General features: G+C 44.4%; 1 long non-coding RNA gene across 2 annotated transcripts in view; it reads right to left on the reverse strand.

Annotated features, from left to right (window-relative positions):
- Positions 1 to 15,594, reverse strand: part of LOC147107089 (uncharacterized) — a 43,266-nt gene that overhangs the window by 13,793 nt on the left and 13,879 nt on the right. The window contains exon 2 of one of the 2 annotated variants that reach the window (XR_015081023.1): positions 5,535 to 5,596. The exons of the other annotated variant lie outside the window; for it this stretch is intronic. This is a non-coding gene — a long non-coding RNA (uncharacterized LOC147107089). The remainder of the gene's footprint in view (positions 1 to 5,534; positions 5,597 to 15,594) is intronic. 2 annotated transcript variants of the gene reach the window in all.

Below are 15,594 nucleotides of genomic sequence, written 5' to 3' on the forward strand. Positions count from 1 at the left end.
AAAGGAGGACACAAATAACCTCCCAGAGATGCCGGGGAACATAGGGCCTGATGAAAGGGTGGAACTGAAAGAAATCAGTATTTGTAGGGAAATGGTGTTAGGAAAATTGATGGGACTGAAGGCCGATAAATCCCCAGGGCCTGATAATCTACATCCCAGGGTACTTAATGAAGTGGCCCTAGAAATAGTAGATGCATTGCTGGTCATCTTCCAGAACTCGATAGACTCTGGAACAGTACCCATGGATTGGAGGGTAGCTAATGTTACCCCACTGTTCAAAAAAGGTGGTAGAGAAAAAGCGGGGAATTATAGACCGGTAAGCCTGACATCGGTAGTGGGGAAAATGCTAGAATCTATTATAAAAGATGTAATAGCAGAGCACTTGGTAAGCAGTGACAGGATCGGACAAAGTCAACATGGATTTACAAAAGGTAAATCATGCTTGACTAATCTACTGGAATTTTTTGAGGGTGTAACTGGTAAAATAGATAAGGGAGAACCAGTGGATGTGGTGTATTTGGACTTTCAGAAGGCTTTCGATAAGGTCCCACATAAGAAATTAGCGTGCAAAATTAAGGCACATGGGATTGGGGGCAAGGTATTGACTTGGATAGAGAACTGGTTGGCGGACAGAAAGCAAAGAGTTGGAATAAATGGGTCGTTTTCCGAGTGGCAGGCAGTGACTAGTGGGGTACTGCAAGGATCGGTCCTAGGACCCCAGCTGTTCACAATATATATTAATGATCTGGACGAGGGAATTGGATGTAATATCTCCAAATTTGCAGACGACACAAAGCTGGGTGGGAGGGTAAGCTGTGAGGAGGATGTCGTGAAACTCCAGTACGATTTGGACAGGTTGGGTGATTGGGCAGAAACATGGCAAATGCACTATAATGTGGATAAATGTGAGGTTATCCACTTTGGTGGCAAAAACAGGAAGGCAAATTATTATTTGAATGGCAATAGATTGGGAGAAGGGGAAGTGCAAAGAGACCTGGGTGTTCTTGTGCACCAGTCGCTGAAGGTAAGCATGCAGGTGCAGCAGGCGGTTAAGAAGGCAAATGGTATGTTGGCCTTCGTAGCAAGAGGGTTCGAATACAGGAACAAGGATGTCTTGCTACAGTTGTACAGGGCCTTGGTGAGACCGCACCTTGAGTATTGTGTGCAGTTTTGGTCGCCTTACCTGAGGAAGGACGTTCTTGCCATGGAAGGAGTGCAGCGAAGATTCACCAGGCTGATACCTGGGATGGCAGGAATGACGTATGAGGAGAGATTGTGTCGATTGGGCTTATACTCACTGGAGTTTAGAAGATTGAGAGGGGATCTCATCGAAACCTATAAAATTCTGTCAGGCCTGGACAGACTAGATGCAGGAAGGAAGTTTATGATGGCCGGGGCGTCCAGAACCAGGGGTCATAGTCTAAGGATAAGGGGTAAGCCATTTAGGACTGAAATGAGGAGGGATTTCTTCACCCAGAGAGTGGTGAACCTGTGGAATTCTCTGCCACAGAGGGCGGTGGAGGCCAGTTCATTAAATATATTCAAAAAAGAGTTGGATATATTTCTTAAGGCTAAAGTGATCAAGGGATATGGGGAGAAGGCAGGGACAGGGTACTGAATTTGGATGATCAGCCATGATCTCATTGAATGGCGGAGCAGGCTCGAAGGGCCGAATGGCCTACTCCTGCTCCTATCTTCTATGTTTCTATGTTTCTATAACAGGCCTTAGCTCCTCACGATCCTGATCACTGTCAAGTGATTCCTGCTGGCAAAGCACTGGGCAGGAAAAGGGTCAGGATCAGGCTCAGGCTCAGCAGTGAGTTCCTCCACAGTCAAAGATTTCCAACACTCTCAAGAACTCACAGATGAAACTTATAAAATTCTAACAGGACTAGACAGACTAGATGCAGGAAGGATGTTCCCGATGGCGGCGGAGTCCAGAACCAGGGGTCACAGTCTAAGGATAAGGGGTAGGCCATTTAGGACAGAGGTGAGGAGGAATTTCTTCACCCAGAGAGTGGTGAACCTGTGCAATTCTCTACCACAGAAGGCCATTGAGGCCAATTCATTAAATATATTCAAGAAGGAGTTAGCTATATTTCTTAAGGCTAAAGGGATCAAGTGATATGGGGAGAAGGCAGGGACTGGGTACTGAGTTTGGATGATCAGCCATGATCTCATTAAATGGCAGAGCAGGCTCAAGGGGCCGAATGGCCTACTCCTTCTCCTATCTTCTATGTTTCTATGTTAAGAATGACCACTTGGCTGAGATACTCGGGAACTGCTGTTTCTTATGAAACCGTAACCTGCCAGGAGTCAGTGCTTTCAGGGGAGACGCAGAGGAATCTAGGGGGATAACATGTGTTTAAGTCACATATTCTAGATTTCTAATGTAATCTCAGCAGTCCTGGAAGGAATTTAATTTTAAGCAAAATAGATAGGATGGAAATGCAATAAAGGTTATCAGCAAATTATTTAGAATATCCATGTGTTGGTTTAACAACTTGTTTTCAACATTTATTGTAAATTTTTAGTAGCACAAAAGGTGAAGCAAGAGAGCTTTATAAGAAGGTTTCCTGGAGTTAATTTCAGGATGAATATCAGAATGTAATGTTCTATGGATACATCTAAATTGGCTGCTGATATTTGCTGTAAAGTCTAACTATTGAACTCTTTCATTAAATGTCTACAGTGGAGTCCGTTATTATGCAGCAAGATTTCTCGCAGTGGTGCTTATTAATATTATAAAATGAAATGAGATTGGGTATTCTCCAGTCCCGACTTGCGTTAAGGTTAGGTTACGTGCTGGTGCAGATGAACTGCCAGTGGACCAGCAGCCAAATCCATCATACCCACTGCCAGATCCACCTATGCCAGCCGCTGCCACCTGCACATTCTGGAAACCTTTTGAGTTGGCTGGCATTTCACTTAAACCACTATACCTCCCATTTTGTAAAGAAGCAGAAGCCTGTGGAACTGTCCCATTGAAAGACAACGGTGTGAATGGAAGAGCTTCTTGGCAGATTTGAATACGGAGCCTGTAAGAAGGCTGGAAGTGTGTCTACACTGACCTTTCACCTCTGTGACTAGTAATTGAGTTCAGCTCAGAATGATGGAATGAAAGCCTTTGCTCTCTCTCTCTCTCTCTTTCTCATCAGCATTAGTATTCAGCTCCTCGGTGTAGCACAGCAAGTGTTAGAGAAAAAGTAACCAAAATCTTGCAAGAGTGTATCATATTGCATTGGCGTGATAGTCCACTTCCCATACTTTTTCCATCCTTTTGCACATTTTTATGATCGGGAACGGTTTCTACTAAGAACAGGTTGACACTCGCCTAAACCTGTTTTACTTTGGACCCTTATATGGAGAGATTTTTTCATCCATCAACCTTAGCTGGATTCAGACTCAGGCCCCCAAAATTTAAAGGCACTGCTCCAAGATACATCGGTAAAGGGCTAGTGTTAGAACAATATGATATCTAGCTCTTTTAAAGAAAAATTCTAGCCCCAGATTTTGCGGTGGGTATGGCGGCGTAATCTCAGAGCACACCATCATACCACCTTTGAAATCCACCGCAAGCTCAGGATTTCTACATGCGCTTGCGCATGCGTGAAATCCGGAAATTGTGGTCTGTCAACGTAGCCGTTGACAGGCCAGCTGCACGGCCCATGATAAAGCAATTGCTGGCACAGAGTTGGGCTATTCACGCACCAACTTGCCAGCAATTGCATACGGAAATGTTACGGTTGATGCAAACAGGCCTGGGGCCTGTTTGCATCAGCGTAAGGGGATACTTCAGGCTTGATTTAAACTTTTTCATATCGGAAATTATAACCATACACTGTATGTAATAAGTTTATGCAAATATTGGCCAGGATTAGAGTTTTAATGATGTCAAAAATTATCAAAAAATTTAATTTATAGTGAGGTTGGTGGAATGAATCTAACTATGAATTAAATTCCAATCCTGTAAATAGTAATTGAATCTGATTTCAGGATTCCATTAAATCTCATAACAGGATTCCCTTTGGAAATGATTAAAATCAAATTCTGTTTTGTGATTGGAGGACCAGGTCCACATGATCCCAGGTACACTTCCGCACTGCCTGCATCCCTGGAATCCATGGGCCATTACGCTGCCCTCAGACCGCATGTTTTCGCAGCCTCGCCGCCATCAGGTAGGTGCGTATCCTTTTGCAGGTCAGAGGCGTACTCCGGAGGTACGCCTCCAACCGCAATTTTTTGGCCCATCTTAAATTTAGAACTTTTATGCTTCTATTGTGTGCAAACAAACAATAAATATACATAGAAATAAGACTATGGCGGACTTTGACAAAGCAACAACTCAATTTTACGGCTATTTTAAAAGCTGATCTCCTGCTCACTATTATACTCTCGATTAGCATTTTTTCATTTCTCACCACACACTTGTGGAAAGTAGTGATAAAAGAATCAACCTGGATATTGCTGGACGGGTCAGCTTTGTCCTCCCTTCCCACAGACTAGGATTCATGCTCAAACCGAACAAAGGTGCTCCTTTGTTAGGAAACTGTCAATTCCATTTTTCACGATGCTCTAGCAGTAAATTAATCCGTAAGTTTATAAAGAACTTATGACAGACTGTTTCTCGATTTATGCATTCATTATTTAAATTAATTGAATTTCAATGACATTTTCACAAAGATATTTTTTAATAGATGAATTATAAAGTTTATTAATAAATCAAGACCTTGCCTTGACATTGACTGTATTTGCATTGCATTTAGTGAAAGACTTTAATAACTGCAGAATTCAACAGCCTATGTTTGTGGACTAAAGAGAAAGAGAGAGAGAGAGGAGATTTTCAAAGGCTGAAGCATTTTAGTAAGGTTATGTTGAAAATTGATTTTTTGTTTAATAGTATTGAAATATTGCCAAAATAGGTTAAGATTCTCAAGAATTTAGCTGTTTAATACAGATTATGATGAATGATTTCTTTTCTGTCAATGATAATTTCCTGCTATGTGTAATTCCCTTGCGGGGAAAAAAAATCTTTGGATTTAAATTTGTCTATTGATGAAGAGGAAAGAGTAATATTTACATTTTTACCAGAGACAATTACCATTTGTCAAGCTCTCCTTGAAATTTGGTGAATTAGCAAAATTGGATTGAATCTTAGAAAGGTGTAACTAGGATGAATGAGTTTAAGTGCTTGATTCAGCAAAGTCCTGCGCAATTGTTCATTATTTGTGGATCTAGGCAAATACTAGTCTCAAGTTATTTTTAAAATCTTGTCCAGAATGACGTCTTGTAATTGAAACGCCTGCTCTAATTGACCAATTCTAATTGAAGTCTTCACAGAACGATAGCATAGTGGTTATGTTACTGGACTAATAATCCGAGGACATGAGTTCATAATCACACCACGGCAGTTAATTTAATAAATCTGGAATTGAAACAATATCAGTAATGTTAACCATGAAGCTACCGGATTGTTGTAATAAACCCATCTGGTTCACTAATGTCATTTCGGGAAGGAAATCTGCTGTCCTTACCTGGTCTGTGACTCCAGGCCCACAGCAATGTGGTTGACTTGTGAAGGAATAAGCCATATAACCTATTCAGAAAAATACACCATTCTATGAAAGAATTCTGACCTTATTAAAACATGACAAACTGGGCCTGGAAATCTAGAAACCTAACTACGAAAAAGCTGTGATAGCATTCTGGCTATTGAGATAAGATAGTAGTTGACACTGAATCAATAATCTTATTGAAACAGAAGGTTAAAGGCTCCTGACAGTCTGAACCTTTGGGAACAAGACAATAGTTCACCCTGTACAAGGTGTTCTAATTCACACTTCGTAAAGAAGCACAAACATCTGCCTTTGTAAAAATGACATCAAGTAAAACGCACCTGCTGTTATACCGTTTTTTATGATAAACTTAGAACACCTAGAGGAGAGACATAATTCTGTAGTGCTACCAGCTGAGGTGACTGTAAGAATTGCAGGGGTCAGCAGAAAAATGACTAGAGATAATTAGCTTACATCAGCAGAAAACCTTAAAGGAAATACCACTGGAAAAGGGTATAAATATTGAACTCTCAAATGGGATAATAGACTCACTTTAAAGGGGCAAAGTGATTTTTGGCTTCAGAGGTAGCTCTGTAAGTCTCTAACTCTTCGTACCTCGGAGATCAAAGGTATTTGATTTTGGTGGATATCCTGTAGAAAACTAAGAACTGTAAAACTGTAGCGAAGTTAAGATTTGAGAGTAGGTTCTCTGATAATAGAATTGTAAGCTTTCTCTTTTTGGAACTGTCAATGTTGCGATTGACTCACCAACTGTAAATTATATATCGGTTCTTTAATAAATCTATATATTTTTAGAATTGTCTCACATAATACTTCTGTATCAAACTTGCGAACTCAATCTCTGTACAATCTTTGGTGAGGAGTTGCAGAATTCTGGGGCAGTTTTCTGGACCCTCATAATATCCGGAACGTTACAGTCTAGCTAAACTTATTAAAAATGCTATCTGGAGGATGGTAACATTTTCAGGTTAGGGAGAGATAGTCCAGGCCTTTAGACCCAATTAAGCGTCTTTAGGATTCGGCTACCTCAAACATTAGTTGAAAGTGAACGTCTGAGGAATATACCTGATCTGGAGTAGCCCTAAAGGGGCTAGGACTAGTAATTATCCCTTCAGACTCTTAGCTGCTCTCTGAAATGGTCCAGCAAGTACTCAGTTGTTCAAGGGCAATTAGGGATGGGCAATAAATGCTGGCCTTGGCAGTGACGCCCACATCCCATGAACGAATAAAAAAAAGAAAGGGGAACAGGAGTAGGCCATTCAGCAACTCAAACCTGTTCTGCCATTTAATTAGACCATGGCTGATCTGTATCTCAACTCCATTTACCCGCCTTGGTTCCATGTCCCTTAATACCCTTCCATAACAGAAATCTATCAATCTCAATTTTGAAATTTTCAATTGACCTAGCCTCAGTAGCTTTTTGGGAGAGAGTTCCAGATTTCCACTACCCTTTCAAAGAAAGAAAGACTTTCATTTCTATAGTGCCTTTCATGACCACTGGACATCCCAAAGCACTTTACAGCCAATGAAGTACTTTTTGAAGTGTAGTCACTGTTGTAATGTAGGAAATGTGACAGCCAATTTGCGCACAGCAAGCTCCCACAAACAGCAACGTGATAACGACCAGATAATGTTTTTTTGTTGATGTTGACTGAGGGATAAATATTAGCTAGGACACCAGGGATAACTCCCCTGCTCTTCTTCAAAATAGTTCCATTGGATCTTTTACATCCACCTGAGAGAGCAGACAGGTTTAATGTCTCATCCAAAAGGCAGCACAGCACTCACTCAGTACTGCACTATATTGTTAGCCTAAATGTTGTGCTCAAGTTCCTGGAGTGAGACTTGAACCAACAACCCTCTGACTCAGAGGCACAAGTGCTACCAACTGAGCCACAGCGTGCAAAAAAGTGCTTCCTGACATCACCACTAAACAGCCTAGCTCTAATTTTAACGTTATGCCCCCTTGTTCTGGACTCCCCCACCAGAGGAAAATGCCTTTTTTGAATATGTTGCTCTACCAACCTGCTTTTGTTCACTATACGTGCCCCACATACTTGTGAACAGGCAACAGGTGGGGAAGTGGCAAAATACTTTCATTTTTACTGGCACAAGGGGACAAATTCCACCAAAGCCACACTGATGTTTAGCTCACTGAATTATCTGGTGTGTGTTATGCAGAGACCTTTTTTCCAACAAGAAATGTTTGTACGTAAAGAAAGATTAAGCTGAAACTACAGGGGTTTCAGCTTCTCATTATTTCTTTGTGAGTTTTGAAATTGCATTTTTCACATAACAGCTTTTATATGGAAACTGTGCATTTAAGCTCTCCAGAATTGGTCACAAACCATTGCCATCTATGATAATATCAATATGACTTCAGAGAAATTATTTTGTCTTCTTAGGCTATTATGTTACCAGCACCCAGATCTAGGGCCAATATAGACCGTAGAAAAAAAAATAATGTGCAACTTAAATCCACACAGACTGCTCAATTTATATCTTGTATCGCTTTGTACTAAGCGCTCAGCTACATCACGGGTGCATTTACACTGCAAGGTTAGCTATTTATGCAAAGCAACTTCCACTTTCCTCTGACAGTAAATCCAGAGTCAGGTTCCGACCCAATTCCAGGGTGAAGTAGACGGGGACTCTCAGATTGCCTGGGTTGTACACCACATGGGTGGGTGGGGTCCAATCTACATACAACGGTGTAGTAAAGCGGAGGATATAGGATCAGTCCCCTGTTATACACCCTGCCCAACTGAAGTCAATGGAAAGGAAAATCAGTCGGGGCTGTATACTAGGTAGCCAATCCAATAATGCCATTTTACACCACTGCCGAAAATTCAAATTACCCCCATGAAGTGTAAACTCAGTGCAGTGTTTAATCTGGTTCACAAAGTGACCATGGGGTCTGCTGGAATCCCTCGGCACTTCTTAAACTCTCCTGGCCTTGATTGGAATATTTAGCTCTCTCCATGCTCTCTATCAACAATTTTGTTTTTAGGAGACAGTTCCGCGCATGCAAGTATCCAGGCATGCGCGAAGCTCTGGCCATGAGATTAGGGCTCCAGCCAGTCAGGCAGTGGAAGCATGGTACTGCCCAGCTGAAACTCAAATCAGCCTCAGACCAGTAGCTGCACTGTAAATGTATCCTAACAGTTTGGATTTATTTCCTTATCCCCCTTCCTTCCCAATCCTCACCCCATAAAATGGTACAGTATATAAATTGAATTATCAAAATCTGGTGCAAAAGTGTGATTGTGCTTTGCAAGACCATCATGGAGCTTAGAAATGTAGATAAGTAAACGGATTTAAGCTTGCCCACGAAACATTAGTCACTGCACTCCAAAATAATTCATTGTGTGTGATACGTTTCTGACAGATGTAATAAGGTCCTATATAAATACTTCCATTCAGTCCGCATGCGTGACCCCGAGCTTCCAGTCGCCTGTCCTTTTAATTCTCTGCTCCACTCCCACTCTCTCGGCCTCCTACATTGTTCCAATGAAGCTCAACGTAAGCACGAGGAACAGCACCTCATCTTTCGATTAGGCACTTTATAGCCTTCTGGACTCAACCTTGAGTTCAACAATTTCAAATCATAGCCTCTGCTTCCATTTTTTCGGACAGCAGCTGTTGCTGATGATTCTGATATTCCCATTTACACCTCCTCTGGACCCATCTTTTGTTTCTTTACTTGTCCCATTAACATCTCCTTTTGCCTTGCACCATCACCCCTTTTATCTTTTAATCTCTCCTGCCTTCCACCCTATCACAGACCTTCACATTTGTTCTTTACTCCCCCTCCCGCCTTTCCCAGCCTCTGTACTTACTTAAAACCTGTTACATCTGTAACTTTTTCCAGTTCTGATAAAAGGTCATCGACCTGAAACGTTAACTCTATTTCTCTCTCCACAGATGCTGCCTGACCTGCTGAGTATTTCCAGCATTTTCTGTTTTTATTCTATATAAATACAAGTCTTTCTTCCTTTCAGGTGTGTAGATCTAATAGACAACCCAAGGAATTAGACTTAATTTACAGATAGCCCCAAGGACTGCCAAGCAAATCAGATGTCAGAGATATACATCTACTTGGTTACCATGTAGTATGGATAGCTAGATGGACAAATGACCAATAGAGCACCAGTGGTTTCAAATTTTACAAACTTGGCTACCTGTTATACACTCCAAGACAATTGGACAAATGAGCAACAACGCAATTTATTTTCCTAAAATGAGCACCTCCTGACAGTCACTATTTCAGTCACAAGATATGAAATCTGCCCGATAGAGCATTGTACCATCCACCCTTGCCATCCATGAGCTTATCGTGGCCCTGACAGAAACTTGGCTGATGGGTGATGACACCTTCCCCTTAAATGAAGCCTCCCCGCCTGGCTATACCTTCCACCACTTGCCCTGCTCAGACCGCCGTGGTGGCGGTGTGGCTCTCATCACCAAATCACACCTTGGTCAGTCCCCCTACTCCTCCAGCACTTACTTCTCCTTTGAGCATCTCACCTTATTCCACCCATCACAACTATCATTTAGAATTCTCATTCTCTACCGCCCACCCAAGTGCCACAAAAATTTTATTACCGAGATATCTTTACCGCTTTCCTCCCTCAGCCTCTGCACCGAGTGATTTCTCATCCTCAGAGATTTCAACCTCCATCTCAATTCATCATGCTCTCTCTCCTCTGAGCTCACTAGCCTCCTATCCTCCCTTAATCTCTCCCTCCATATAAACTCCCCAAACCATATTCACGGCCACCCCCTCAACCTTGCCATGTCTCATGGCCTCACTACTCCCGTCATGTCAATCGCAGATAAGGCCATCTCTGACCACTTCCTTGTATCGTTCTCCATCCACATCCCCTTTCCCCCCTCCACCCTACCCTACTTCCTTCTGTGTCCGCCCCTGGAAAAAACTCTCTTACAACTCTCTTACAACTGCACTTACAAAATCTCAACTGTCCAGCCTTTGGCCCTCCATTCACCAGGACATTTCTGCTCAACCACACCTTCACCACCACCTTTGATGCCCTAGTCCCTATTAAAACAATGACTTTCTCTCTCACCCTGGCCGTTCCCCCTGGTACGGCCCTCATCTCCGCTCTCTTAAGTCCAAGGGACGCAGACTTGAATGGATATGGCAGACAACTGGTTTAGCCATTCACCACCAGATCTGGCCGGACCACATAAAGCATTATCAGGTCCTGCTCTCGTCTGCCAAAATTGCTCACTATTCTATTCTGGATTGCAAAGAAACCCCAGCTTCTGCTTTCCACTGCTAACCATCTTCTTAAAACCCTCTCCCCTGTTTCCTCCACCCTCACCTTCAAAAACAAGGGTGAGTTCATGGACTTCTTTGTCTCTAAGATTGAGACCATCCATTCAGCTGCCTCTGCCACTTCCCATCCTTCCCTTAGCCCACCAGGCCAAACTTCCTCTAAGGATTCCCTCTGCCCTAACCCTGAACTCACACCTTTCTCTAGTTTCTCTCCGATCTCCCCTCATGACCTCTCCACACTCATCTTGTCCATGAGACCCATTTTCTGCTCCCTCAACCCTATTCCCACCAAACTGCTGACCACCCAACTTCCTTTTCTGGCTCCCATGTTAGCTGGCATTGTTAATGATTCTCTCTCCTCAGGTACTGCCCCCCCTCTCCCTCAAATCTGCCATCATCACCCCTCTCCTCAAAAAACAACCCTTGACCCCTCCATCCTTGCAAACTAACCCCCATCTCCAACCTCCCTTTCCTCTCCAAAGTCCTTGAACGTGTTTTCACCTCCCAAATCTGTGCCCGTCTTTTCCGCAACTCCATGTTTGAATCCCTCCAATTAGGTTTCCGCCCCACCACAGTACCAAAACGACTCTCATCAAAGTCACAAATGACATCCTTTGTGACTGTGACAAAGGTAAACTATCCCTCTCCACCGTCGTTCAGCTGGGTGGGACTGCACTCACCTGGTTCCATTCTTACCTAGCTAATCATAGCAAGAGAATCACCTGTAATGGCTTCTCTTCCCGCTCCTGCATCGTTACCTCTGGTGTCCCCCAAGGATCTATCCTTGGCCCCCTCTTATTTCTCATCTATAAGCTGCCTCTTGGCGACATCATCCAAAAACACAGCGTCAGTTTCCACATGTACGCTGGCGTCACCCAGCTCTATCTCACCACCACTTCCCTTGACCCCTACACGGTCTCTAAATTGTCAGACTACTTGTCCAACATCCAGTTCTGGATGAGCAGAAATTTTCTCCAATTAAATATTGGGAAGACCAAAGCCATTGTTTTTGGGCCCCGCCACAAACTCCGTTCCCTAGCCACTGACTCCATCCCCCTCCCTAATATTTGTCTGAGACTGAACCACACTGTTCACAACCTTGGTGTCATATTTGATCCTGAAATATCTGCAGCATAACAAAGACCACCTACTTCCACCTCCGTAACATCGCCCGTCTCCGCCCTTGCCTCAGCTCATCCGCTGCTGAAACCCTCATTCATGCCTTTGTTACCTCTAGACTTGACTATTCCAAAGCACTCCTGGCTGGCCTCCCACATTCTACCCTACGTAAACCTGAGGTCATCCAAAACTCGGCTGCCCATGTCCTAACTCGCAGCAAGTCCCGTTCACCCATCACCCCTGTGCTCGCTGACCTACATTGGCTCCCCTTGATTTCAAAATTCTCATCCTTGTTTTCAAATCCCTCCATGGCCTCACTCCTCCCTATCTCTGTAATCTCCTTCAGCCCCACAACCCTCCCCGAGATATCTGCGCTCCTCTAATTCTGCCCTCTTGAGCATCCCTGATTATAATCACTCAGCCATTGGTGGCCATGCCTTCTGTTGCCTAGGCCCCAAGCTCTGGAATTCCCTGCCTAAACCTCTCCGCCTCACTACCTCTCTTTCCTCCTTTAAGATGCTCCTTAAAAACCTACCTCTTTGACCAAGCTTTTGGTCATCTGCCCTAATTTCTCCTTATGTGGCTCGGTGTCAAATTTTTTTGTCTAATAATACTCCTGTGAAGCGCCTTGGGGCATTTTACTACGTTAAAGGCGCTATATAAATAAACGTTGTTGTTGTTGTTACACGACTTGTAATACAATGAAGCCTACAGGTACTGAAACTAAAACAACTCATTCGTCTTTGCACATCCCCAGTCATTTTGTTAGCACAAGCCCATAAATTACTACTCCATTTCTCAATCTAGAAGAAAAGATGGTCTCTGGCTCTTCTCCGTTAGCTGAAAAAACATAGGCCTTGATTTTAATGGAGGAGGCGGGTTAAGGGCGGGCCCGCTGCTCGGAGGATTTCCGGCCCGTTCCCGGCTGCCGCCTCCCATCAGTTACAATTTTGCCTTGGTTGGCCTCGTTACGGTCGGCGTGCGGGTCCCTCCAGGCAATTGCTTGGAGGCTGTCAGTTTCTCGTGTCCGATGACGCATTGTTTGAAAGAAAATTTAAAGGGGCCATGTTCCCTTTGGAAAAAATGTCAATGGGATGGATTGGTGCTGTATTATATAGAAAGGGGAGTTGACTGCATCTGTTCTGAACAAAATTTAATGAATGAAATTGCTGGTCATATTATTCCAGAAAGATATTTATGACTTTTTAATATATCAATTTATTGTCTGACTATGAAATGAAAAAGATGCCAGATATGTTCTAATCATTGGCTTAATAATATTAATGCTTTTTTCTCTTAAAGGTGTTGGCTGCTGCAAGAACTGCAGCCCCAATAACGAAGGCTGCACCCAGGTTCAATGAGCGCTCTCTCCATGCTCTTGTTGAGGGAGTTAGAGGATGTCAGGAGCTCCTCTTCCTTGGAAGGAGCAAACCAAGGCAGCTTGGCTGCAAATTGCTGAGGAGGTGAGCTCGAGGTCTGTGTGCAGACGAACATGGGTTCAGTGTGGGAAAAGGTTTAATGATCTGCTGAGATCACCTAAAGTGTGGCCTCTGTGTTCCAGGAAATGGAAGTTCAAGAGTGAGGGCTCAGGGTGATTTCCATGTAGAATGTTGGTGGTGACACTGAACGCAAACCACTGTTTATTGGACAGATGATGCCTGGGGTTTTGAGAATGTCAGACTTATATTCATCTCCATGTGCCAGCTATCTGTAGTTGAAGCGTTAGCTTATGCGAATCTGGCATGGATTAGAGCATCCCTTGCCTGACAGCCAGCAATGTGGTCGTCTGCTGTTGGATTGGCCACATCCGACCCAGCAAGGCGTCACTCCCCTTCCTCCTCCTCATTCTCTTCCTCGTCCTCTTCATCTTCCTCCAAGGAGGCTGTGTGCTGAGCCACTTGTTCATCCGGCAGCACTAAGCCGCGCTGCTCTTCCTCCGACTCTGGCGACCAGGATGAGAGGATGTAAATGGTTCCCATCCCGTTGTTACAGATTTCAGTTGAGGCAAGAAGCTTGCAAGCGCACACTCAAAGTGGCCTGAAATTATTCCAATCAGTTCAAGCAGCAGAGGTGTGTCAGCTTGACCAGTCACAAGGTCAGTAGATTTGCAAAATCTTATCCCAAACCTCCAACAACAAAGTTGTTGCCTTTGAATGCCAGCATGTTACAGGAGTACTTTTAAAGTTCTGCACCAATAATGACTACAGATCATGTCCTCCACCAAATCATCTCCTTGCAGCAGCACTGTTTCTGACAAGACGGGAAACAGGAGCCAGAGGCAGGGAAATGAGAAACCTCTGTCAAAATACGATTATCAAGACAGTTAACAGGCGCTTAACTGCCTTAACTACCTGTCCCACCGGTTGCAGTCAGGTCAGGTTGTGAGCAGCTGAACAGACACACACGAAAATCGCGTGGGGGCAGGTTGGAGGCGGGCTGGGTGTTTGAAGCCATTTTTTCCGATTTTAGCAGCTGACACGCCTCCAAACCCACCTCCTCAGGGCTGTTAAAATCGAGCCCTAATAGCTTTCTGACTGCAGACTCTGCTGTAATGTATATACCTTTAAGGGAGGAACTACTTTTTACAGCTCATGTATACTGTAGTACCGGCAGTGACCACACCTGTATATAGCACTGAGTAGTAATCTGTACAGGCAGTTCCACTGTGAGCCACGTTGAGTAAACACCTGTTGTACCGTTTCTCCTGCAGTCTGTGTCTTATTATACACAGACACAACATTGGTGACAAGGCAAGTTCGAACCTACCTGCAACTCTGCATCACCTCCCGGGGATTCGCTCCTGGAGATCAGTGGATTGGAGGTCAAGGCCAGAGACTCGGGCGTCGACCACGGGCAACCACCCAGTCATCCAGCAGAGACTCGAGAATTGCGGGGGAGGCTGTCGAGAGCCAGGCTTGGCTTTCCAGTTGAGGTGGTCCAGCGAAACGGGCTGGCAACAGGTAGTGCGCAGACCCTTCCCGGACAGCGGCGGGCTAGAGCCCGACCGAGCAGCACAGCAAAGGGCCGAGCAGCGTCGACGGGGTAGAGAGAGAGAGGGCAGAGCGCACAGGGCGCAGCCGGTGTTCAGGGGCCGAGCAGCGTCGAGGAGAGGGAGAGAGAGACGCGCAGAAATCCGTGAGGTGCCGCCATTGCCACGAGGACCGCCGAGAGCGGCGTTGGCAGCAGCGCAGGAGAAGCGCGCGAAACCTACAGGGTGCCGCCATTGCCACGAGAGCCGCCGGGAGCGGTGTTGGCAGCAGCGGGGGAGGAAGGAAAGCGCGGGAGATGCCATTTTAAGCCATTGGGAGATGCCATTTTAAACCACACCCAAAATGCCGAAGAGTGGCAGTATCACCGCATTTGACAATGAAGTCGAAGATTGGACTACATATGTCGAACAAATAGAGGTGTACTGCAAGGCAAATGAGGTGTCAGATGACAAGAAAGCGTCGGTATTGTTAAATTTAATGGGTGCAAAGACGTATGGTTTATTACGAAATCTAGTAACCCCAACGAAGCCAATGGAAAAGAGTTTTGAAGACATAGTAACGATACTACAGGAACATTTAAACCCCACACCGCTGCTGATAGCAGAAAGAT

Source organism: Somniosus microcephalus, chromosome 15 (genome assembly GCF_052327205.1).
Source record: "Somniosus microcephalus isolate GS21.2 chromosome 15, FLI_Smic_1.0, whole genome shotgun sequence".
Classification (NCBI taxonomy): domain Eukaryota; kingdom Metazoa; phylum Chordata; class Chondrichthyes; order Squaliformes; family Somniosidae; genus Somniosus; species Somniosus microcephalus.